General features: G+C 44.5%; 1 protein-coding gene and 1 pseudogene across 6 annotated transcripts in view; one reads left to right on the forward strand and one right to left on the reverse strand.

The window, feature by feature from the left end:
* The window catches only part of LOC115136901 (band 4.1-like protein 1), a 113,881-nt gene that overhangs the window by 12,774 nt on the left and 75,326 nt on the right, over positions 1-25,781 (forward strand). The gene's annotated exons all lie outside the window — the stretch shown is intronic.
* Positions 18,011-25,781, reverse strand: part of LOC135572913 (general transcription factor II-I repeat domain-containing protein 2A-like) — a 30,814-nt pseudogene continuing 23,043 nt past the window's right edge.

Consider the following 25,781-nt stretch of genomic DNA (forward strand, 5'->3'; position numbering starts at 1 on the left):
TGTAAAAACACCAGCAAATCAGCTCCAAGTGATTTTAATTTTGGAAATGTGTTCCAAAGTATTCCCACGCATAACAGAGAGATAGATGTATGTGATCTAGTACAAGGTGTGCCATGATTATGTTTGAGTCAAATATTATATCTGTTTGGGCTTCCTGCAGGTCAATTTGCAGTCTACAAATGATTTGTGGAAGCCCCCCTGATCATCCACTCAAGAGAAAATCGGCGTGCCGCTGAACCTAGTTGATGATCCTCGCTGTAGATCTTCTACTGTTGAGGTGATGGAGCTGATGTAAATGGACAGCCTTTAATTTCAGTCGACATACTATCCATTAATTCCATTACCAGCCGAGACATCAGGCAGGCAGTCCTCCTGTGTTCTGTTCTGTTTTTAGTGTTGGACTTCATTCTCACTAGGTAGCCGAAGGGTCCAACAGCCAGTGTGTATGTAAGCAGATGCTTGAGTCAACACCTGTGGTCACTGCCCGCTGTCTAGTCACACAGATGCTAGGCTTTGCTAGCAAGTTTCACAGTTAAAATGTATATAACGCACGATTGGCATATTTTGTAATGATTATAGGTTTGGCTGGCATTTATTGCAGTCTTTTTTGGGGGGGGCTACAATTTGATTTTGAGAGTCACTGACTGGAAGGAAATTCTGTGTTCTCACCATCAATTAAATTGAATAAACTCGCATCTCTGCTTTGAGAGTGATGAATTTTTTTTTTATAGGGTCACGAATCGTATCTGTTTCCACAGCAACCACAATGATTTGCAGGCAGCTTATGGTCAGTGGATTGCTATTTGCAGCACTACCGTTTGCTGATGACAGACCTACCAATGGCCGTTCAGAGTTTCGTCTGTATAGCCTTTGGCTGAATTTATTTATACAGTATCTGCATTCTCATAATCATGTCTCAGCCAAAGTAAGACTATCATTACGATTCAGTAAAATCAAACAAACGAGAAAAAGAAAAAAAAACTATTTAGATGGCTTGAGTATATTTGTGAACGTCCGGCTCAAACAAGTCTTATGTACTGTAGCAAAATTTGAAATTGTGTTGTTTTACATTGGATAAAAGTAGAGACTCAGAGCTACAAAATGGTATATCGTACACTACAGTCGAGGAACAATTGGAAAGTAATTCTGCTTTGAAAGTTGCTAAACTTGTAAACTCACTTTTGAGAAAATGGCCTTTTGAATGTTTTGGTACTACTCCTGGAGAGCCCTTTGTCTAGACCCATTTAGCATCGTGAACAAACTCTTAAGCTTTAGCCTCACCCATCTCTTTAAGGGTTGATCACAGTGTTCTGTACTAACAACAGCAGTCAAGCACCCAACCTAACTTGCTAGCTACTTCCAGCCACAAATGAGAGAATATCTCACAGTACGTTACTCAACGGCAGTCAAGCACCCAAGCTAACTGGCTAACATTGGCTAGCTTGTTAGCTACTTCCAGACACAAATGAGAGAACCCCCCCCCACGCTGACCATTTTACTCGCCCTAGCAGAGCTGGTTAGAATGTTTTCATGTTATCCAGAGCATTGGTGACTAACTGTGCTGCTGGTAACAATTTGTTATTACGCTTTTTTGCTAAAGTTTACTGATACCAGCCATATTCAAGGAGTGTTGAGCGTTCGTAAATTCATAGTTATTCTGCACTCTGGCACACTCAGATGAGAGTGCTCTAAAATCGGAGTAGATGGCCAGACTGAATTTACGAACACACCCGAAATGGTTACTTGCATAGTGGAGTCTTTTTTTGTTAAGGCATGTATTTAGCTAGCTAGGTAAACAATGAACCATAATCCCAACTCATGACGTTACGACCCTTTATGAATCTGCAGGGTTCATCTGTAGCTAACCAACCAGGTTCTATGGTAGCTAGCTAACATCAGGCTATAACTAGACAAGCAAATGGCTCTGAGATACGAATTAGAAGATCATACACGTAACGTTAGCTAGCGAGCGATCCAGCCAGCTAACGTTAGCTAACTAGTTAACAGTACACTTTAACATGAAATTAAAATACTTTATGTCAAAATTAGAAATGTGTAATATCTGAAAATATAGCTAGCTAGACTATCGAGTTTATACATTATGGATGGACGTGTCTCCTGCCGGATGCCATGGTTGCCCTTAGTTTGAAGATGTAATCCGGATGTAATGTAATAAGATGTAATTTTTTTCTCCTTAGCTATCATACTCGAATTCCACTGATTTTTAGAACTCGGTCCTCCAGAAAGTGGAGAGCAACACTTCTGCAGTTTTATTTTGTGATACATAAAAGCAGCATTAGACTGGATTACCTAAACATACTGACCAGCTCAAATAGAGAGACGCGTATTATATGGCATGTCTAGCACACTCATTATCGAAGCCAGATGTAACGGCGTTCTTCGTTTGTAGAAAGAGAGTCGGACCGAAATGCAGCGTGTTTGTTACTCATGATCTTTAATGAATGAAAACGTGATACATGAAATAACTATACAATACAAAACAACAAACGGAACGTGAAATCTAATTACAGCCTATCTGGTGATACTACACAGAGACAGGAACAATCACCCACGAATTACAAAGTGAACTCAGGCTACCTAAATACGGTTCCCAATCCGAGACAACGAGAATCACCTGACTCCAATTGAGAACCACCTCAGGCAGCCAAGCCTAACTAGACACACCCCTAATCATACATAATCCCAATGCAAATAAAACCCCAATACGAACCCAACACATAAACCCATGTCATACCCTGGCCTGACCAAAATATATAACGAAAACACAAAACATATTGACCAAGGCGTGACAGAACCCCCACCCCCTAAGGTGCGGACTCCCGGACGCACCTCAAAACCATAGGGAGGGTCCGGGTGGGCGTCTGTCCATGGTGGCGGCTCCGGCTCGGGACGCGGACCCCACTCCATTAATGTAATAGTTCCTCCCCTTCGCATCCTGGGATAATCCACCCTCTCCGCCGACCATGGCCTAATAGTCCTCACCCAGATCCCCACATAACTGAGGGGCATCTCGGGACAGAGGGGCATCTCGGGACAGAGGGGCATCTCGGGACAGAGGGGCATCTCGGGACAGGGGCAGCCCGGGACTGAGAGGAAACCCAGTACTGAGAGGAAGCCCAGTACTGAGAGGAAGCCCAGTACTGAGATGAAGCTCAGGCAGGTAGTAGGCTCCGGTAAATCCTGGCTGGCTGGCGGAACTGGAAGATTCAGGTTGACAAGCAGATCTGGAAGATTCTGGTTGTCTGGCAGATCTGGAAGAGACTGGTTGTCGGGCAGATCTGGAAGAGACTGGTTGTCGGGCAGATCTGGAAGAGACTGGTTGTCGGGCAGATCTGGAAGAGACTGGTTGTCGGGCAGATCTGGAAGAGACTGGTTGTCGGGCAGATCTGGAAGAGACTGGTTGTCGGGCAGATCTGGAAGATCATGGCTGACTGGCGGATCTAGCTGCTCTATGCAGACTGACAGCTCTGGCTGCTTCTTACAGACTGATAGCTCTGGCTGCTTCATGCAGACTGACAGCTCTGACTGCTCCATACAGGCTGACAGCTCTCTGCAGACTGGCAGATCCTGGCTGACTGGCACTTCTGGCGGATCCTGGCAGACTGGCGACGCTGGGCAGACTGGCGGCGCTGGGCAGACTGGGAGCACTGGCGGTGCTGGGCAGACTGGGAGCACTGGCGGCGCTGGGCAGACTGGGAGCACTGGCGGCGCTGGGCAGACTGGGAGCACTGGCGGCGCTGGGCAGACTGGGAGCACTGGCGGCGCTGGGCAGACTGGGAGCACTGGCGGCGCTGGGCAGCCTGGGGGCACTGGCGGCGCTGGGCATACTGGCGGCACTGGCGGCGCTGGGCAGACTGGAGACTCCGGCAGCGCAGGAGAAGAGACAGGCTCTGGCTGCCCTGAACAGGCGAGGCGCACTGGAGGCCTGGTGCGTGGTGCTGGAACTGGTGCTACAGGATCGAGGACACGCACAGGAAGCCTGGTGCGGGGAGCTGCCACCGGAGGACTGGAGTGTGGAGGTGGCACAGGATGGGCTAGACCGTGAAGGCGTACAGGAGATCTTGAGAGCAGTGTGGGCACAGGACGTGCAAGGCTAGGGATGTGCACAAGGAGGCCTGGTGCGTGAGGCTGGCACCAACTTCACCAGCCGACTAACACGCACCTTAGGTTGAGTATAGAGCGCTAACTCAGGTGCTATCAAATCCCCGACACGATCCGTCGGACGAATATCGTATCTATAGCACCAAGCTAGCAACTCCCTCATTACTCTCCACTCCACTTTCCCCATTAACTCCTTCACAGTCTCTGCTTCGCTCACCTCTAACACTGGCTCTGGTTCTGGTCTCCTCCTTGGCTCCTCACGATAAACAAGGAGAGTTGGCTCAGGTCTATCTCCTGACTCAGCCATACTCTCCCTGAGCCCCCCCCCCCAATAATTTTTTTGGGGTGACTTTCGGGTTTCGGTCTGCGCCGCCGTGTTTTCCTTTTTGACTCCCTTCGCCTATAGTCCTCTTCGCATTGCTGCAGCGAATCCCAGGCGGGCTCCTGCACTCTCTCTGGGTCGGCCGCCCACCTGTCGATTTCTTCCCACGTCGTATACTCCATGCTTCTGCTGTCCATAACGTCCTCATAACAGCGTCTCTCAGCACTCGTAAGTGCCTCCTTTCGCTCCTGCTGTCGCTGCCTGTAACCACGCCACTCGGTCCGTGAGTGGTGGGTGATTCTGTAACGGCGTTCTTCGTTTGTAGAAAGAGAGTCGGACCGAAATGCAGCGTGTTTGTTACTCATGATCTTTAATGAATGAAAACGTGATACATGAAATAACTATACAATACAAAACAACAAACGGAACGTGAAATCTAATTACAGCCTATCTGGTGATACAACACAGAGACAGGAACAATCACCCACGAATTACAAAGTGAACTCAGGCTACCTAAATACGGTTCCCAATCCGAGACGAGAATCACCTGACTCCAATTGAGAACCGCCTCAGGCAGCCAAGCCTAACTAGACACACCCCTAATCATACACAATCCCAATGCAAATAAAACCCCAATACGAACCCAACACATAAACCCATGTCACACCCTGGCCTGACCAAAATATATAACGAAAACACAAAACATATTGACCAAGGTGTGACACCAGACATGGCTAGCGGGAAGATTGCTGTCTTTTTCTGTGGCTAAACCAACTAGGCTCGTAATTTAACAATTTTATTTGTATGTAAAGATGGCATACACATTTGTTATTCATGCACATAAAAGTTCACATGTTCGAGAAGGCATTTCTGCCCCAAAAAAACATTTAGATTTTTTTTATTTTAATTTGCGTTCAAACGGCTCTTCTGTGAAGTAGTGACCAAACAACTAGTTTCCTGAAACGAGTCACATTTTGTAATATCACTCGCTAGATCAATGCAGGAAAAACTATTACACAGTAATGTGATCTAGTGTGTCCAATGGACAGCCTGAAATGACCACAGGACCCGTTGATGTGTTAGACTCCTTCTCCCCATGATTCTTTCCTTAGTTGTCACCAAGGCAGTCATCTTGAGTGACCCTCTATGAATATGGTATTGACATGAGATGGACCCCGTGCCCAGACCTAGAGAAGGAGACCGTTGACTATTCTAGTGACAGGCTATTCATTTTTGTTGTTGTTAGACCTGCACAACGCTGCTTGACTCAAGAACAAGACGTAGACACGAGATCAATTTAAGGAACACGGCGAGAACTATCATCGGCACAATCGTAAATGTCCACCACTAAACCATAGCTTACACTTGGCAGCCAATCGTCAGGAAGGATGATAGACAAGACCGTAGGACGTGAGAGAAGCACCCACCCTCTCACAATTCCCCTTTACTAACGACCCTTCTTCCAGTGCAGGGATGGCCAGCTTTGATGGGGGTGGGGGCCACAAAAAAATCTGAACTCATCATGAGGGGCCGCATTGGCTTGCTGGTCTGTGTACCCACATCCATACCCACACATGCAGTCTGAGCCGGCCCTTGCCTTTGGGGGCACTAAGTTCAATTCTGGGGGCCCACCTTGTGAGCAAAACATTTTAGTGGCACACCTCAAGATTTTTGTTGTTGTTTTGTTTTAGGGTTCATTTCCTGCAATTCTACACATTTTGCCATCGGCGGAGAGAAGATTTTGCAATTGTATAACTATACAGAACAAAAAATAAATGCAACAATTTTACTGAGTTACAGTTCATATAAGGAAATCAGTAAAATGAAATAAATTCATTAGGCCCTAATCTACGGATTTCACATGACTTGGCAGGGACACAGTCATGGGTAGGCCTGGGAAAGAATTGGCCCACCCACTGGGGAGACAGGCCCAGCCAATCAGAATGAGTTTTCCCCCATAGAAGGGCTTTATTACAGATATAAATACTCCTCAGTTGTATCAGCTGTCCGGGTGGCTGGTCTCAGACGATCCCTCAGTTGAAGAAGCCGGATGTGGAGCTCCTGGGCTACCATGGTTACATGTGGTATGCAGATGCACAACCATATTTCAAAATTGTACCTCGTGTATCATTTTTCCAGCTTTTTGTGTAAATTGATCCGCAAGCCTACACAAGGGAGGCCGCTAGTGACGTGTTCTGTGGCCGGGGTTGCCATGGTAACACTGCTGTAACATTAGCGACCTTTTGGTGGCATGCTGGAGATGCTGACCTCACAGCAGGACCACGCTCACACATTACACAATGTTGCGAGCTAGTAACCCCAGGATAAGAGGTCTACTCGGCTGAGGAATGTATGAAGGAGTTAATATAACCTACTGAGGAATGAGGCTGACTGGCTTCATGCTCCTCATCTAATGGCACGACCTCTGTCTGTCTCCAAACTGCCACTGATGCAAATATTTTCTGCTGAAACGCTGACCTAACCCATAGGATTCTTTATTACAAGCAGCCTTTATGGATTTTTCATTCAGCTGATGGTGGAACACACACACACACACACACACACACCACCCTCCGTTTAGCCTCAGGCTGAGCGTGGGATGACTGTGTGAGCAACACAGTACTGCTCATGTCAATCTCTTCACCATTGGACGCTATGAGCTATGATCATTGCTGTGTCTCTCTCTTTCTCCCGAATGGATGCTGATCAAGCTTCTCCCTGAACACCAATCACTTTAATAATGTTTACATGTCTTGCATTACTCATCTCATATGTGTATATTGTATTCTAATCTACTGTATCTTAGTCTATGTTGCTCTGACATTGCTGGTCCATATATTTAGATATTCTTAATTCCTTTACTTAGATTTGTGTGTATTGGGTGTATGTTGTGAAATGCTTAGATATTACTTGTTAGACATTACTGCCCTGTCGGAGCTAGAAACCCAAGCATTTCCCTACACCCTCAATAACATCTGCTAAGCATGTGACCAATAAAATGTGATTTGGCCAAGCCTCTGGGCCTCTGCAGAAGGACCTGGGGGATTTTCTAGGTCGTTTTCAGCAGTGTGTGTCTGTGTGTGTGTGTGTTTGTCTAATGGCACTCTTCCCCTCCATGGACAAGGCCAACCGGACCAATAGTGCAGCGTCAGCACATTAAGCTCCTTTTATCTCAAGGGGCAGGCAGTGAGCCATTAGAAAACTAAATGAAAGGTGTGTTTGTTTTGGTTCATTGTTGCCGTCTCTGGTTCTGTGTTTCAGCGTGTCACAGGGAGGTACAATAGTCTTTTGTTTCCAGGTGTTCCCTGAGCTGCCTGCCACTGAGTGAGGAGTGCTGAGCTGCTGCAATAGAGGTCATGTTCAGAGCCAGGGTCTGTTTGCTGCAGTGTGTGTGTGTGTCGAGCTGCAATATAGGTCATGTTGTGAGCCACCATTGATAGTTACTTCCTTCTCATCTTGCCCAAAGCAGACAATTTATCCTGACCTTACTTGAGCCATGCATCGCACACAGCCTTCAGTTATAATTCTACATGTCCCTTAATGGAAAAAAGCTTGTCGTGTTAAGCAGGCCGTGGTAAAAAGAAAATGTCTGAGATGATTACAGAAGACAGAAACGCAGCCCTATAAGCAAAGATATAGATAATTAATGACGAGAGAGAAGAAGCAAGTCACACCCACCACCACACAAACCCACCACCACTCAAACCCACAACTCATCTCAATATCCCCTGACATATCTCCGTGGGATGAAACAGTAACCGCCATCGCTCTGAATGTGAACCATCACTGCTCTACAAACATACACTTTGAGATATCAGAACACGGACAACCTTAGTGTGTATTGACTAGCAGTTTGTACCCCTGAGTCAGGTCTTTGGATAATTTAGTAGAGCCTCTGTGAGGGACATTATGGGTAAGCATGTTGGCCATGACTTCATGCCTGCCCGCCCTTCCCTTCCTCCACCCCTCTGTCCTCCGGCCTGTGGCACATTCAGATCAGATTGATGGTTTTTATAACTGGCAGCATTTCTACTAAGGATTCCAATGAACTGGGATTAAGGGCCAGCATACTAAACAGGGAGGTATATATGAGAGGGCCGACTGCTATCGATTCCCTCTGCTTCGATCTGACAAGCAGCCCATGAAGGGAGGGAGTGTCCCGATGGTGACTGATGTGCAGGATCAGGATCAGTCTGAGTTGTAAAGCTGTGTGTGGTGCAGTAGTGATGGTGTGGGTGTGTGTAGCTCTAAACTGAACTGGGTTTATTTTGGAGCTGGTTTGGTGTGTGTGTGTGTGTAGTCTGTCACTCACTGCACAGTTGGGTAGGGAGGGGTTGGTCTGGATGACGGTCTGGAGACCGGGTCAGCCAGGCTATCAGTAAGGCCTCCTGGGGGGTAGGTACTGTCCGGGGAGTAGCACTCTGTGAAACAGCTTGTTGGCTGTCATGAAGTCAACTCCCTTTTCTGCCAGAAAGCTCACACACATACATACACATAGACACACACGCACATACACACACACACATGTAGTTACAGGCCCTGCGCCGCAGTGACGCATAACCACAGACTACGAGAAGAGCCTCCTCTCTCACTTATAAACACGCTGCGACGTTGCGACAGTGTGTGTGTGTGTACTGCATGTGTCTCTCTCTCTCTTTGCGTGTGTATGTGTAAATTACATGGTGCCTCTTTTAGACAGTTGTACTGTTTGTGTGTATTTGAGAGCTCCCATGTGAGAAGCTGCAGTACTGTAGCTGTGAGTCGTTTGAGAGGCTGTGAATCTGTTGGCTGGCCCATTGCGAACTACTCTAACGAGTCAATCTCCGCGTGAAACCATGTTGTGCAACAGTGTAATCCTTCAGTATGGGCTGTATGTATCTGTCTTTGCAGATGGATTCTTGTAGCCTACACTGTTACAAAAAAAGGGTTCCAAAAGGATAGCCATTTTCAGTTCCAGGTAGAACCCTTTTGGGTTCTATATAGAGCCCTCTGTGGAAAGGGTTCTACATGGAACCGAAAAGGGTTCTTCAAAGGGTTCTCCTATGGGGACAGCCAACTAACCCTTTAAGGTTCTAGATGGCACCTTTTTTTTAGAGTATATCTGGACAGCTTTGGTGTGTGTTTGGGTGCAACAGAGGGATTTATGGTCTGCTGCTTAATAAACACATGATTAGCTGGCACTTGTGCAAAGTACAGGTAACTGTCAAAATAAAGGAAACCCCAATAAAGTGTCTTAATAGTGTGTTGGGACACCATGAGCCGCCAGAACAGCTTCAATGCGCTTTGGCATTGATTCTACAAGTGTCTGGAACTTTACTGGTGTCTGTAACTTTACTCGACACCATTCTTCCACAAGAAACTCCATCATTTTGTTGATGGTGGTGGAAAACACTGTCTCAGGCACCACTCCAGAATCTCCCATAAGTGTTCAACTGGGTTGAGATCTGGTGACTGCGCACACACACACACACACACACACCCTGTGCTCCTTTGAGATCCCCTCTTTCACAGTAACTGAGATCTCTTCTTCTAGCTCTGGTAGCCAAAATAATGGGCAACTTGGCATTTTTACAAATGACCCTAAGCTTGATGGGATGTTAATTGCCTAATTAACTTGGGAACCACACCTGTGTTCAAAGCGCCTGCTTTCAATATACTTTGTATTTGATTTATTTTACCTTTATTTACAATGACGAGCCTATCCCGGACGCCGCCCTATGGGACAATCACAAACGATTGTGATACAGCCTGGAATCAAACCAGGGTCGGTAGTGATGCCTCTAGCACTGAGATGCAGTGTCTTAGAGCGCTGCGCCACTCGGGAGCCCCCGAGTTTCCTTTATTTTGGCAGTTGCCTATATAGTGTGAGTTCAATCAGTCTGTTGTGAGAATAGGTATGGTGACTTAAGGCGGACCAACAATCCCCTGTGGTGGGGTCTGAATCTGGGGAATAGAGCCTGTTTGTTTCACACCAGCGCACAGAGCCAGTAGACATACGCTAGCAGATGTACACATCTTTTACACTGCAGAGGATGAATGTCAATAAAAGCACAATCACTTGTGATAATATGTGTTCCACTGCTAGCTCAAGGACACCTGCCTCATTTCACCATGCTGCCGCTTTCTACTGATGGATTTTTGTTTGTCTTCTGTGAGATACTCTGGACCGGCAGCAGTAGTGGATTTAAAAAAAAAGATGGCGCAGTACTGCAGTTATTTGGCACATCAATAAAAGCAAAACATTTTTAAGTAAATTATTCTGCTCGAACATGGTTTGCAGTTTGAGACATTTCAGAAGATTATACAGATTTAAATCATTGGTTAGAAGGCCTGTACAGTTTGGCTTTGCAGAAAACGATCTTGCAGTCCGAATTTTAATTTAAAACCTCTTAAAGGTTTGGGCTCCTGAGTGGCGCAGCGGTCTAAGGCATTGCATCTCAGTGCTAGAGGCTTCACTACAGACCCTGGTTTGATTCCAGGCTGTATCATAACTGGCTGTGATTGGGATTCCCATAGGGCAGCACACAATTGGCCCAGCGTCGTCCGGGTTTGGGGTAGGCCGTCATTGTAAATAATAATAATTTTCTTTACTGTCGTGTCTTGGGCTATGCCAGATTAAGTGATATGACATGGTATTCTATAAAATAATTTATCCGTAATTAATATCACCTGATTGAGCTAATCATGTAAATGTAATTAACTAGAGTCGGGCACCACAAAATAATATTTATAGAGCTGTTATCTTCCGAATAAACTCTTAAAGACCTAGTAATATTTTACATCCATAGCAGTCAACATTAATCTTCATCTTACTTCAGTCTCATCTGAAAGTTGTACATTCTTGGTTTTCTGCAAGAACCCTGGCTAACAATTTGAATCAGCAATACAAAATTGGGTTTAATTATTTATTAACTAAATACCTAACTAATGACACAGAATTCACATACACACAATTAGTCATAACTTGATTACAAATGAAAGGAAAACGTTCCTAGCGGGCGGAACAGATATGACCGCTTGTTACGCAAAGGAAAAGGGGCTGGGTTGGAGTGAAAGAGCGAGAAGACTGAGGGACACAGGGAGAAGCTGTGCTATCGTAAATACAGTATCTTATGCATTCTAAATTACTGCCGATTTGGAAAAGGAAAATGCAATAAATATTTACTCTGAGCTGCGCTTCAGTAGGTTGGTGGTAGATGGAAGGCCGTGTTGCCAAACCGAGTCCTCTGTCCTTTGAAGAATGTCTCTGGTTGTCAATTGGATACGTTGTAGTAACGTTGTTGTGTAATAGACGGGATACTCTGTCTGTTCATTCCTAACCTGCTTTTGCAGCTGCATTCGCTAATTCAACAGCTAGGAGGTATCCCTTCTGTAGTGAATAAGAGTTCAAAGTTCATACCATTCGCAACCAAAGCTCATGCTGATGTTGGCTTCGTTCTGTAGTTATTATCTGAACCATTCTGACATAGGACCGTCGCCCTCATATCCTCGGAACAGGAAGTTATGTTGTCGTCAAGGCTTTATATAGGAAGGGAGAAAAGGGGTGTGTCATAGTTTACAACCTCTGTCTCTTCATGTGGGCGGGCCACTGAGTGAGCAGCAATATCTTATGAAAACTCACATCTCACATTTTAGAAGTTAAAATCACATTTCATCCCATCACAAATAATTTCATATTCAAACATTTTAATTGAACAACAATTCCATGTGAATCCGACAACTCTGATGTGTAGACTTTCCACTGTAGAGTTTGTGTCATCTTATCATTGATGAGAATGTCTCAGATGACAACTGAACTGACATCATATTCATTATGTACCACCGCATATGTTCAATTGTTCGGATTACCAGAATATAGTTCATTTCCCCCCACATTCTGATGTTCCCAGAATCTCTATGTTAACCAAGTTAAATTTTTTTTTAACCTCAGTAGGGTAGAGAGAGGAAAAAGGGGGGAAGAGGTATTTATCACTGTCATAAACCTATCCCCCAGGCCAACGTCACGACATTACTGACTTGTCTAGTTAAATAAAGGTAAAAAAAAAAAATTCTCCGCCATTTCCTGGTTGCTAAAATTCTAATAGTTCACCTAATTTCAGTTTGTGACAAAACAAGCAGTCATTGTGTAGAGGATTATTGTACCATCTAAACCAATGTGAAGTATATTTTCCATAACTAAAAATATTGTATTTTCAACTGTTTGAAGCTGATGTACAAAACTGAAAATAAAAGTCACAAAAATGACACTTAAGAACGGGAAGAATAGAAATGGTGCACATAGAACAGATCTACTGCTTCTTAGACTTGCTTTCAATGAGAATTACAGATCTATAACTCAATTTCTATGTGAATTTGGTTGGTCGTCCAAAAGTTACATATTGTAGCTTCAACAAAGACACAATCTTGTGGTTCAGTTACAGCTTAACGCCTTAGGGCAGACAGAAAACAGTCAATAACGTTCTGTAGATATGTATATTTGCAAAAAACCCTTGACGTGTTAATAGGCAGTGAATGACTAACCAGACAAAACAATACTGTTACCTCTGTTTCTGCTACTCATATTAATTGAATGAGAATGCATGCAATAAGTAGTGCACTATATAGCGAATAGGCTGACTTTTGTAGTGACCTTTGTAATGCAATACAGTACTGACTTTTGTAGTGTACTATATAGGGTACAGTTAGCTTGCACTTTACACACCTTTCTGCAACATTACCATAGATCTGAGACAGAGAGTAGTCAAGGGCTTCTGACCATGTATTCACCTGCTGTTTTCTGTGAGCTCCCAGCATGCCACAGTAATGAGAAGCCCAATGGCTGCGATTATTCATGTGAGCTTCAACCTGAGCTAAGGTCACAGGCGTGCCACATGAACGTGCAAATGTTTTTCCCGAGAGTCGTCCATCTCCTCATTTGAATTCCATGCTGTCACTGTCACTTGTCCGTTCAAGCTTAACATTGTTGTCATCTATCGCCCACCAGATGCCCTTGGAGAGTTCCTCAATGACCTTGGCACCTTGATGAGCTCAATTTCCTGACGATGGCTCACTGCTCTTCATACTTGGTGACTTCAACCTCCCGACGTCTGCTTTCGATTGAATTTCTTTCCAACTCTTTCTTTCCCCTCCTTGTTTCTTTTGACCTCACACTTTCCCAGTCCCTCCAACTCACAAGGCAGGCAATACGCATGACCTCATCTTTACTAGTCTGCTCGCCTACTAATCTCACTGCAACCCCCTCCAGGTCTCTGATTAATTTGTTTCCTTTTCTGTCTCCCTTTCCTCCAACCCCAACCACTCAGGCCCTACCCAGATGGTCATGCGCCATCACAATCTTCGCTCTCTCTCTCTCTCTCTCCCATACTCTCTTATCTCTCCATTCTGCTAAATCCTTCTCTCTTCTGTCTCCTGATTTTGCTTCTTCGACCCTACTCTACTCCCTTTCTGCATCCTACGACTCGCACTCTCCCCTTTCCTTCATCCTACGACTCGCACTCTCCCCTTTCCTTCTGGGCGGCTTGTCCCTCCCCTCCTGCTCCGTAGACTCATTGCAAGCTTACAGAATGGGGCTGTGGGCAGAAAAATGGAAAATGGAGAAAAACAAAACTTCCGGAGGACCTATCATCCTTTCAGTTCCTCCTCTCTACCTTCTCTTCCTCTGTATCTGCTGCTAAAGCCACTTTCTACCACTAAGTTTCAAGCTTCTTCCTCTAACCCTAGGAAACTCTTTTCCACTTAATCCTCCACCCCAACCCCTCCCTCCTCCCTCTCCGTAGACGACTTTGTCAACCACTTTGAAAAAAAAGGTTGACGACATCCGCTACTCATTCAGCCTATTGAGTCCACTGGTCTCACTCACACAGAACTACCCTACGCCTTGACCTCTTTTTACCCTTTCTCTCCAGATGACATCCTGTGACTAGTGAGGTCTGGCCACCCGAAAACCTGCCCGCTCGACCCCATCCCCTCCTCCCTTCTCCAGTTTATCTCTAGACACCTTCAAGAAACCAACACTCTTCTGACGTCAAGAACTATGCACCTGTATCCCTTCTTTCTTTTCATTCCAAAACACTTGAGCGTGTTGTCTCTGAACTTTCTCATTATCTCATTATCTCACTCAGAACGATCTTCTTGACCCTAACCAGTCAAGACGGGTCACTCAGCTGAGGCTGAGACTGCTCTTCTCTGTGTCACGGAGGCTCTCCGCACTGTAAAAACTGACTCTCTCTCCTCTGTTCTCATCCTCCTAGATCTATCTGCTGTCTTTGACACCGTGGCCCATCAGTTACTCCTCTCCACCCTCTCAGGGCTGGGCGTTTCAGGCTCTACACACTCTTGGATAGCATCCTACCTGGCAGGCTGCTCCTACAAGGTGACGTGGAGAGGATCTGTGTCTTTACCACATACTCTCACTACTGGTGTCTCCCAGGGCTCGGTTCAGGGCTCGGTTCAAGGCCCTCTCCTCTTCTCTCTATACACCAGGTCACTTGGCTCTACCATATCCTCACATGGTCTCTTCTATCATTGCTATGCAGATGACACACAACAACTTTTCTCCTCCCCCCCTTCTGACACCCAGGTGGCAAAGCCCATCTCTGAGTGCCTGGCAGATATCTCAACTTGGATGTCGGACCACTACCTCACCTCAACCTCGACAATATGGAACTGCTCTTCCTCCTGGGGAAGGCCTGCCCACTCAAAGACCTCTCCATCACGGTTGACAACTCCATAGTGTCCCCCTCCCAGAGTGCAAAGAACCTTGGAGTGACCCTGGACAACACCATGTCTTTCTCTGCAAACATCAAAGCAGTGACTCGCTCCTGCAGTTTCATGCTCTACAACATCCTTGGAGTACAACCTCTCCTCACACAGGAAGTGGCGCAGGTCCTAATCCAAGCACTTGTCCTCTCCCGTATGGACTACTGCAACTCGCTGTCGGCTGGGCTCCCTGCTCGTGCCATCAAACCCCTGCAACTTGTCCAAAACGCAGCATCCCGCCTGGTTTTCAACCTTCCCAAGTTCTCTCATGTCACCCTGCTCCTCCACACACTACACCTGCTTCATGTTGAAGCTTGCATCCACTACAAGACCATGGTACTTACCTATGGAACAGCAAGAACCTCAGGTCTCTTGCCCTCCAACCCCAACGGGAGGTCAGCTCCCACTCAGCCCAGTCCAAGCTCTTCTCTGTCCTGGCACCCCAATGGTGGAACCAGCTTCACCCTGAAGCTAGGACACCAGAGTATCCCTGCCCATCTTCCGAAAACATCTGAAACCCTACCTCTTCAGACAGTATCTTAAATAATCCTCCTCACTTCAACCCCCCCCCCCCCCCCCAAATAAATAAAAAATAGACCAGCACTTGCACTTGATCACCCCCCCATGCCTGTGATATGTGGTTGTCCCACCTAGGTATCTTAATATGAATGCACTAACTGTAAGTCGCTCTGGATAAAAGTGTCTGGTAAATGAAGTATAAATCACAGAGCATTTCACTCTTATCCAGAGCGACTTACTGTAGTGCGTCCATGCATTTTCATTTGTAACAGTCCCCTGTGGGAATCAAACCCACAACCCTGGCATTGCAGGTGCCATGCTCAACCAACTGCGCCATACAGGACCCTGTGGCAAGACATCAGATACAGAGACAGGCATCCACAGTGCCATAATAACAATGTCATGAGAGTATCCACCAGTCTTAATGCAATTAACTGTGTTGCGGAGACCCACTTACCTTCTCCCATATAGATTTCACTCAGCCATAGTGAATACCACCCCTCTGTGTCAGCTCAGCTGAAGGCTGTTCAGGGTGAAGCTGTACTTTGGTAGAAATCCCCATAAACTGAAGATGAGTCGCCATTTATAGTTTGGATGGAAATGATCCAACGATTATGTTCAATATAATAATAAACTACATTCATCTACATCAATCTGACTCCAATATTATGTGAATCAATGCAACAGGCACTTTATGTCTCTGTAGGAGTCTAGTCAAACTAGCGAGCCTCACATCACCACTTAGTATGACTATAATGAACATGTCTAACTTGCACCATTATGCAATTATTAAGAGACTAGATACAAATAGCTAATCCTGGCGACCAATGTTCTAGCAGTAATTTATTGAGGCAGATCATAGATGTCATGGTGGTACCCGAGCATGTGTAGTATATAGTGTCAATAAGAACTATCAATATACCTACTAAATACTCTGTAAAATGAGGAATGCATTTACTCAATTCAGCTAATAGAATTTATTAGTCACAAAATAATTAACACTCAAACACTTCGTGTACATGATACATTACAGACTACTCAGAGTAAATGATGATCGACTAAATAAGATGTAACGTGTCTTCAATTCAGAATAATCTCTAAGAGAAAAAACTATATGATATACGCAGGAGCTTGTTAACAAGTTCTCAAAGTATGAACAAATTCCCTCTCCTGTTAACCAGGGCTCCCGGGTCTAGGGAACTGCATCTCAGGGCCAGAGGTGTCACTACAGGCCCTGGTTCAATTCCAGGATGTATGCTTCAACCAGCTGTGATTGGGAGTCCGCACAATTTGGTGATAGGGTGGCGCCCAATTGGCTCAGTGCTGTCCAGGGTAGGCTGTCATTGTTAATCATATTTTTTTTCTTATTGACTTGCCTAGTTAAATAAAATTTAAATTCAAGCAGGAACTTGCCCCCAACCTGAATTAACATTTCTTTGCACTTTGCTAGTAAAAACAAACATGAAAACACACCCAGATTATAATCACCCCAATAAAAATGATAGGAGCGCACCCCTGTGTAGCTGCTCTTTGAACTGTCCTCCATTCAATGAACAAAATAAGTTTCCATGTAACAATTATCAATAGCACTTACAGTACAATTTTCCATGGAGTGCCACATTAGTGTAAGGGATTTCTTCCATTGACGGAGAGGCGGACCAAAACACTATACAAGACACTATACATGAATAAACTAACAAAACAAGAAATGTGAAAAAACCAAAACAGCCCTATCTGGTGCAAACACAGAGACCGGAACAATCACCCACAAACACACAGTGAAACCCAGGCTACCTAAGTATGATTCTCAATCAGAGACAACTAATGACACCTGCCTCTGATTGAGAACCATACTAGGCCTAAACATAGAAATACCCAAATCATAGAAAAACAAACATAGACTGCCCACCCCAACTCACGCCCTGACCATACTAAATAATGACAAAACAAAGAAAATAAATGTCAGAACGTGACAATTAGAGTATATTTTTGCCATCACGGGCCAGAATCATATTACAGGATTATACGTCATGTGTATGACTGTATTGGCAGATATATCTACTGTAAATCACATCCAGATATGCTACTCATTTTACTTTTTTAACATGCACAGAAATAAACCACATCCATGTTCTCCTTTTGTTAGGTATTTTCATTATTAAACATGCATTGAATTACACTGGGGGAAAGGTACACTGCATTCAGCACCACGGACAGAACTCTTGTTAACGGGTATGCACAAAAGCACAAGAACGAGAGAGAGCTCAACATTACATTTAAACTACTCAATCAGTGTAAGGAGTGAAGTCTCTGATGGGCGTTGACTAGAGCAGTGAAGTCAGGTATAGTTTCTGACATTGCTATGCGCAGTATTGCTGAGAGGTGAGAGTCAGTAAGAGATAATCTGTGCCTTGACTTGTTATATTTCATCACTGAAAATGTCTGTTCACATACATAGGTTGACCCAAACAGTACAAACATGTTCTGAGCATGACTCCTAATCTTTGGAAAGTTTTGTTCATCGAGAGATGCATAGAACCTCGTCAGTGACATTGTTTTGAATAGTGCTCCAATCACTGCATCAGACCGAAGATCGATAAGCTCAAGTTGCAGGTCAGTGGGAGAGTTATCCACATTGAAGGTGAAAGGAGAGGAAACTAAGAGCATGTCATTTTCCACACTTTGAAATCCTCAAAACGACGGGAAAACTCACTGTTCAAAGCACGCAGCAGCGATGTATACTTCTCCAGCTGGTCATCTGACAGGGAACAGACTAGTAGTGTCGGAAGGTGGGTGAGATTGATGTTATCTGATAGGGAACAAAATAGTAGTGTTTGAAAGTGGGTGAGATTGTTGTCATCTGATAGGGGACAGACTAGTAGTGTTTGAAGGTGGGTGAGATTGTTGTCATCTGATAGGGGACAGACTAGTAGTGTTTGAAGGTGGGTGAGATTGTTGTCATCTGATAGGGAACAGACTAGTAGTGTTGGAAGGTGGGTGAGATTGATGTTATCTGATAGGGAACAGACAAGTAGTGTTGGAAGGTGAGTGAGATTGTTGTCATCTGATAGGGAACAGACTAGTAGTGTTGGAAGGTGGGTGAGTTTGTTGTCATCTGATAGGGAACAGACTAGTAGTGTAGGAAGGTGGGTGAGATTGTTGTCATCCGATAGGGAACAGACTAGTAGTGTTGGAAGGTGGGTGAGATTGATGTTATCTGATAGGGAACAGACTAGTAGTGTTGGAAGGTGGGTGAGATTGTTGTCATCTGATAGGGGACAGACTAGTAGTGTAGGAAGGTGGGTGAGATTGATGTTATCTGATAGGGAACAGACTAGTAGTGTAGGAAGGTGGGTGAGATTGATGTTATCTGATAGGGAACAGACTAGTAGTGTTGGAAGGTGGGTGAGATTGATGTTATCTGATAGGGGACAGACTAGTAGTGTTGGAAGGTGGGTGAGATTGTTGTCATCTGATAGGGGACAGACTAGTAGTGTAGGAAGGTGGGTGAGATTGATGTTATCTGATAGGGAACAGACTAGTAGTGTTGGAAGGTGGGTGAGATTGATGTTATCTGATAGGGGACAGACTAGTAGTGTTGGAAGGTGGGTGAGATTGTTGTCATCTGATAGGGGACAGACTAGTAGTGTAGGAAGGTGGGTGAGATTGATGTTATCTGATAGGGAACAGACTAGTAGTGTAGGAAGGTGGGTGAGATTGATGTTATCTGATAGGGAACAGACTAGTAGTGTTGGAAGGTGGGTGAGATTGATGTTATCTGATAGGGGACAGACTAGTAGTGTTGGAAGGTGGGTGAGATTGTTGTCATCTGATAGGGGACAGACTAGTAGTGTTGGAAGGTGGGTGAGATTGTTGTCATCTGATAGGGAACAGACTAGTAGTGTTGGAAGGTGGGTGAGATTGATGTTATCTGATAGGGGACAGACTAGTAGTGTTGGAAGGTGGGTGAGATTGTTGGCTTCTACTTGACGGGATGTGCAAAAAGGCCCTTCCCTTGTAGTTTTGAATTCAGTTCATTCATGAGGGCCACGATGTCCACGGTGAAGGCAAAATCAGCCAACCATTTTTTATATTGTAGTTAAGGGAAATCCACATATTTTTCTTTCATTTGCAAAAACTCAGCAATCTCCGACTTCAGGTCCCACACCGTTTTAAGCACCTTCCCCAAACTCAGCCATCTCACGTTTGTGCGGTAGGGGAGATCTGCATCACCCAACTCGGTCTCTTCCAACAGTGAGACAAAGTGCCTGTGTTTCAATGATTTTGCTCATATGAAGTTTACCACTTTAGTGACTGTATCCACAATATGGCTCATTTTCAGAACACATTTACAGAGCACCTCCTGATGAATAATGCAATGCAGGAAAATATATATTTTTTGATCTGGGTTCAGCTCAGCTACTTGATCTTGTATCCTTTTCACAAGGCCAACGCTTTTTCCTGTCAAGTTTGGGCACCCATCAGTGGTCACACTGGATACCTTTTCAAAACTCAGTCCCAGTTTTTCCACACACTTATTAACCTCCTCCCAAAAAATATTTCCCTGTGGTTGTGCACGTCATTGACTGCACTGAAGCTCCTCTGTCATTTCAAAGTCTGGGGTTATGCCTCGTCAGAATATCAACAACTGTGCCGTTCAATGTGTGCCGTTTCATTTCATGCTCTCATCCAGGGCCCAGGAGAAATAGGTGAAATCCTTTACCTTGGCTTTCAACTATTGTTCCATATTCTCTGCGATGTCCTCAACATGCCGTGTCACTGTTCATCTTGATAGGGAAATATTTTCAAACAGCTCTTTCTTGTCCGGGCAAAGTATTGCTGCAGAGTCAATTATACATTCTTTAATGAATTCGCCCTCAGCGAATAGCTTGCTATAGCTAGCTCTCCCAATTCCGTCTTTTGCTGAATGCAGTTTTGTGAAAAGTCCTTGTTGCTTTTGCAACAGGGAAAGCAACTCTTTTGATGCACTTGCCCTCTGCTCAGAAGACATATTCCTATATTTCTCTGCATGTTTCATCTGGAAGTGTCGGGACAAGTTGTAGTCTTTCAAAACAGCGATGCTCTGTTTGCACACTAAGCGCACAGCTTTCCCTGGTACCTCAATAAAGAAATATTTCGATGTCCACTCTTGCTGGAACACCCTACATTCATTGTCCGCTTTCCTTTTCTTTGAAATCTTTGAAAAACAAATTTTTGCACAATTTCTAGCTAGCTATTATTTGTAACTGTGATGTGTCAGTCACTGCCTCTCCTTGTGCTGTTGTTATTTATAAGTACCTTCAACATAGATAAATAATAAATGTCCCACAAGTGGTGGGCGTTAAATCATTACACAAAGGCAAGTATTCATTGTAGATTTTAATTTGAATAACAAGTACATTTTTCAAAGCTTTACTATCGCAAATTCTGCGTGATCTGAGCATGATTCCGCGAGCCGTATTGAATCAGGTCGCGGACCGCAAACGGCCCCCGGGCCGACCTTTGCCCGGACCTGTTTTAATCTGTCTTCACAATTCCAACAGTGTCTGTGCTCCCAGGGTACTGTGGAACCCCCCCTCACTAGGCTCTTTGTCTCTGAGCCTAGTGGAGTAGCTCCCTGGATGTAAGCATGCCTGTTTGCTGTGAAATACAAAGACATGATCCAGCATGAGTCCTCAGAAACGTCCATGGCTTTCCATGCTACATCACTATACTAGAGGTGTGCTGACCCGACTATACTCATACTTCAAATCAAAGCAAAATGTATATGCAACATGGGCCGAATACAACAGGTGTAGACCTTACAGTGAAATTATTACTTACAAGCCCTTAACCAACAATGCAGTTTTAAGAAAAATACACAAAAAAAAGTAACAAATAATTAAAGAGCAGCAGTAAAATAACAATTGTGAGGCTATATATATATAGGGGTACCTGTACAGAGTCAATGTGTGGTGGCACCGATTAGTCAATGTAATTGAGGTAATATATTCGTGTGGGTAGAGTTATTAATGTGATTTATGCATAGATAATAACAGTGTATAGAAGTAGTCTGAGTAGCCATTTGATTAGATGTTCAGTAGTCTTATGGCTTGGGGGTAGAAGCTGTTTAGAAGCCTCTTGGACCTAGACTTGGTGCTCCGGTACCGCTTGCCGTGTGGTAGCAGAGAGAACAGTCTATGACTAGGGTGATTGGAGTCTTTGACAATTTTTAGGGCCTTCCTCTGACACCGCCTGGTATAGAGGTCATGGATGGCAGGAAGCTTGGCCCCAGTGAAGTGCTGGGCCGTACGCACTACCCTCTGTAGTGCGTTGCCGAGGCCGAGCAGTTGCCATACCAGGCAGTGATGCAACCAGTCAGGATGTTCTCGATGGTAAAGCTGTTGAACCTTCTGAGGACCCATGCCAAATCTCCCGAGAGGGAATAGGTTTTGTCATGCCCTCTTCACAACTGTCTTGGTGTGCTTGGGCCATGTTTGTTTGTTTGTTGGTGATGTGGACACCAAGGAACTGTAAGCTCTCAATCTGCTCTACTACAGCCCCATCGATGAGAATGGGGGCGTGCTTGGTCCTCCTTTTCCTGTAGATCACAATCATCTTCTTAGTCTTGATCACGTTGAGGGAGAAGTTGTTGTCCTGGCACCATATGGCCAGGTTTCTGACCTCCCTATATGCTGTCTTGTCGTTGTTGATCAGGCCTACCACTGTTGAGTCATCGTCAAACTTAATGATGGTGTTGGAGTCGTGCCTGGCCGTGCTGTGAGTGAACAGGGAGTACAGAAGGGGACCGAGCACACACCCCTGAGGGGCCCCCGTGTTAACCTCTAGTGACACCCCATCCCGTGAACGGGACCGTTGTCATCATCTGACACTAATTAGCATAACGCAACGGACATAAATATTACTAGAAAATATTCCTATTCATGAAAATCACAAGTGAAATATATTGAGACACAGCTTAGCCTTTTGTTAATCACCCTGTCATCTCAGATTTTCAAAATATGCAAAGCTAGACAAGCATTTATGTAAGTTTATCGATAGCCTAGCATAGCATTTTTCCAGCTAGCACAGGTAACTTGGTCACAGAAATCAGAAAAGCAATCAAATTAAATTGTTTACCTTTGATGAGCTTCGGATGTTTTCACTCACGAGACTCCCAGTTAGATAGCCAATGTTCCTTTTTTCCGAAAATATTATTTTTGTAGGCGAAAAAGCTCCATTTGTTCTTCACGTTTGGCTGAGAAATCGACCGGAAATTGTGGTCACGACAACGCCGAGAAATATTCAGAATTAGCTCCATAATATCGACAGAAACATGGAAAACGTTGTTTATAATCAACCCTCAATGTGTTTTTCAAATATCTATTCGATATCCACCGGGACAATTGGTTTTTCAGTAGGACTGATTGGAAATTGTAGCCGCCCACGGGTATTCTTCAACATAAATGCGTAAAAATAGGTAACAATGCTGTAGACACCTTCGGGAATACGTAAAAAGAGTAATTTGGTTGATAGCCCATTCACTGCTCAATAGGGACACGTTGGAACGCAGCGCTTTCAAAACATGAGGCACTTCCGGATTGGATTTGTCTCAGGCTTTCGCCTGCAACATCAGTTCTGTTATACTCACAGACAATATTTTTACAGTTTTGGAAACTTTAGTGTTTTCTATCCTAAGCTGTCAATTATATGAATATTCTAGCATCTTGTCCTGACATTACTACGGGAACGTTTTTTTCTCCAAAAATGAAAAAAACTGCCCCCTAGTCACAAAAGGTTAAGGATCAGTGTGGTGGATGTGTTGTTACCTACCCTTACCACCTGGGGGCAGCCCATCAGGAAGTCCAGGATCCAGTTGCAGAGGGAGGTGTTTAGTCCCAGGGTCCTTAGCTTAGTGATGAGCTTTGAAGGCACTATGGTGTTGAATGCTGAGCTGTAGTCAATGAATAGCATTCTCACATAGGTGTTCCTTTTGTCCAGGTGGGAAAGAGCAGTGTGGAGTGCAATAGAGATTGCATCATCTGTGGATCTGTTGGGGCGGTATGCAAATTGGGGAGTGGGTCTAGGATTTCTGGGATCATGGTGTTGTGAACCATGACCAGACTTTCAATGCACTTCATGGCTACAGACATGAGTGATATGGGTCGGTAGTTATTTATTTATATTTTATTGAACCTTTATTTAACTAGGCAAGTCAGTCAAGAACTAATTCTTATTTACAATGACAGCCTACCAAAAGGCATCCTGTGGGGATGGGGGCTGGGATTAGAAATATAGGACAAACACACATCACGACAACACTACATAAAGAGACCTAAAACGACAACATAGCATGGTAGCAACATGACAACACCATGGTAGCAACACAACATGGTAACAGCTCAAAACAGGGTACAAACATTTTTGGGCACAAAGGTCAAGAAGGTAGAGACAACAATATGTCACGCAAAGCAGCCACAACTGTCATTAAGAGTGTCCATGATTGAGTCTTTGAATGAAGAGATGGAGATAAAACTGTCCAGTTTGAGTGTTTGTTGCAGCTCATTCCAGTCGCTAGCTGCAGCGAACTGAAAAGAGGAGTGACCCAGGGATGTGTGTGCTTTGGGGACATTTAACAGAATGTGACTGGAAGAACAGGTGTTGTATGTCTCAGAGAGGGGGAGTCAGGCCTAAGAAAGTTGAATAAATAAGCAACAACCAGTGGGTCTTGCGACGGGTATACAGAGATAAACTGGTCATCTTGGGCACTTAGTGGTCTGCTTGAAACATGCTGGTATTACAGACTCTGACAGGGAGAGGTTAAAATGTCAGTGATTACACTTGCCAGTTGGGTAGTGCATGCTCGGAGTACACGTCCTTGTAATCTGTCTGGCCCTGTTGCCTTGTGAATGTTGACCTGTTCAAAGGTCTTACTCACATCAGCTGTGGCGAGTGTGAGCACACAGTCATCCAGAACAGCTGGTGCTCTCATGAATGTTTCAGTGTTACTTGCTTCGAAGCGAGCATAGAAGTAATTTAGCTCGTCTGGTAGGCTCGTGTTACTGGGCAGCTCTCAGCTGTGCTTCCCTTTGTAGTCTGTAATAGTTTGCAAGTCCTGCCACAACCGACGAGCATCGGAGCCGGTGTAGTATGATTCGATCTTAATCCTGCTTTGCCTGTTTGATGGTTCGTCGGAGGGCATAGCGGGATTTCTTAAAAGTTACTGTGGGGACAACGTCATTGATGAAGCCAGTGACTGATGTGGTATACTCCTCAATGCCATCGGAAATGTATCCATAATTGACAGTTGATAGTCGGATCGGATGATACTCGTGATCGGAAAAAACACAGAAGTGTTTTAATATGCCTAAATAGATTTTGCCTATAGACCAAATAAGATTCAGAGTAGGAGCAGCACGGAGGGTGTGTGTGTGTCTGTGTCCTCAATTTGCAGCACGCAGTTTGCTGTCACTCAGTCAGAATGCGCATCAACGTTTCATCTTTTCTCCCTACCCTCTCCCTGCTTGTTAGATACTATGCACTTTGAGAGCTTGCGCAAACCTCCAACCCATTTGATTGACAATAGTAGCAGACTAACAAAAGGCATCATCAAGAAATTATCAGACCGAAACATGCAAGGAGAAGTGGTTGGGTGAAATTATGAAGCAAAGCGAGTGGACCAATCAGAGCAGCAGGATCAACGTACAGTCCACCCTTCTCTTTACAAAACTAGCCAGTTGAGCTATTTAGAACATGTAGCAATTTGCATTTGATTGAAAGATGCGCGCTGGCACCCAAAATAAAAACAATTCCGATCACAGATTATAATAAAAAATACTCTGATCAAAATCGTATCAGGACAATTGCCCGTATCCGTTACGATACTAGTTTTGTCCAATTACTCAGCACACCCCCTAGTAAATACAGTATGACATGAGGGATGCATACAGTCAAGGTTGGGTAAGTTACTTTCTAAATGCAATCCATTACTAGTTACCTGTCCCAAATTGTAATCCTTCATTTACTTCCGTATTGCCCAAACTCAGTAATGTAATCTGATTACATCTAGTTACTTTTAGAT

The sequence above is a fragment of the Oncorhynchus nerka genome, linkage group LG2, assembly GCF_034236695.1.
Source record: "Oncorhynchus nerka isolate Pitt River linkage group LG2, Oner_Uvic_2.0, whole genome shotgun sequence".
NCBI classification, from domain to species: domain Eukaryota; kingdom Metazoa; phylum Chordata; class Actinopteri; order Salmoniformes; family Salmonidae; genus Oncorhynchus; species Oncorhynchus nerka.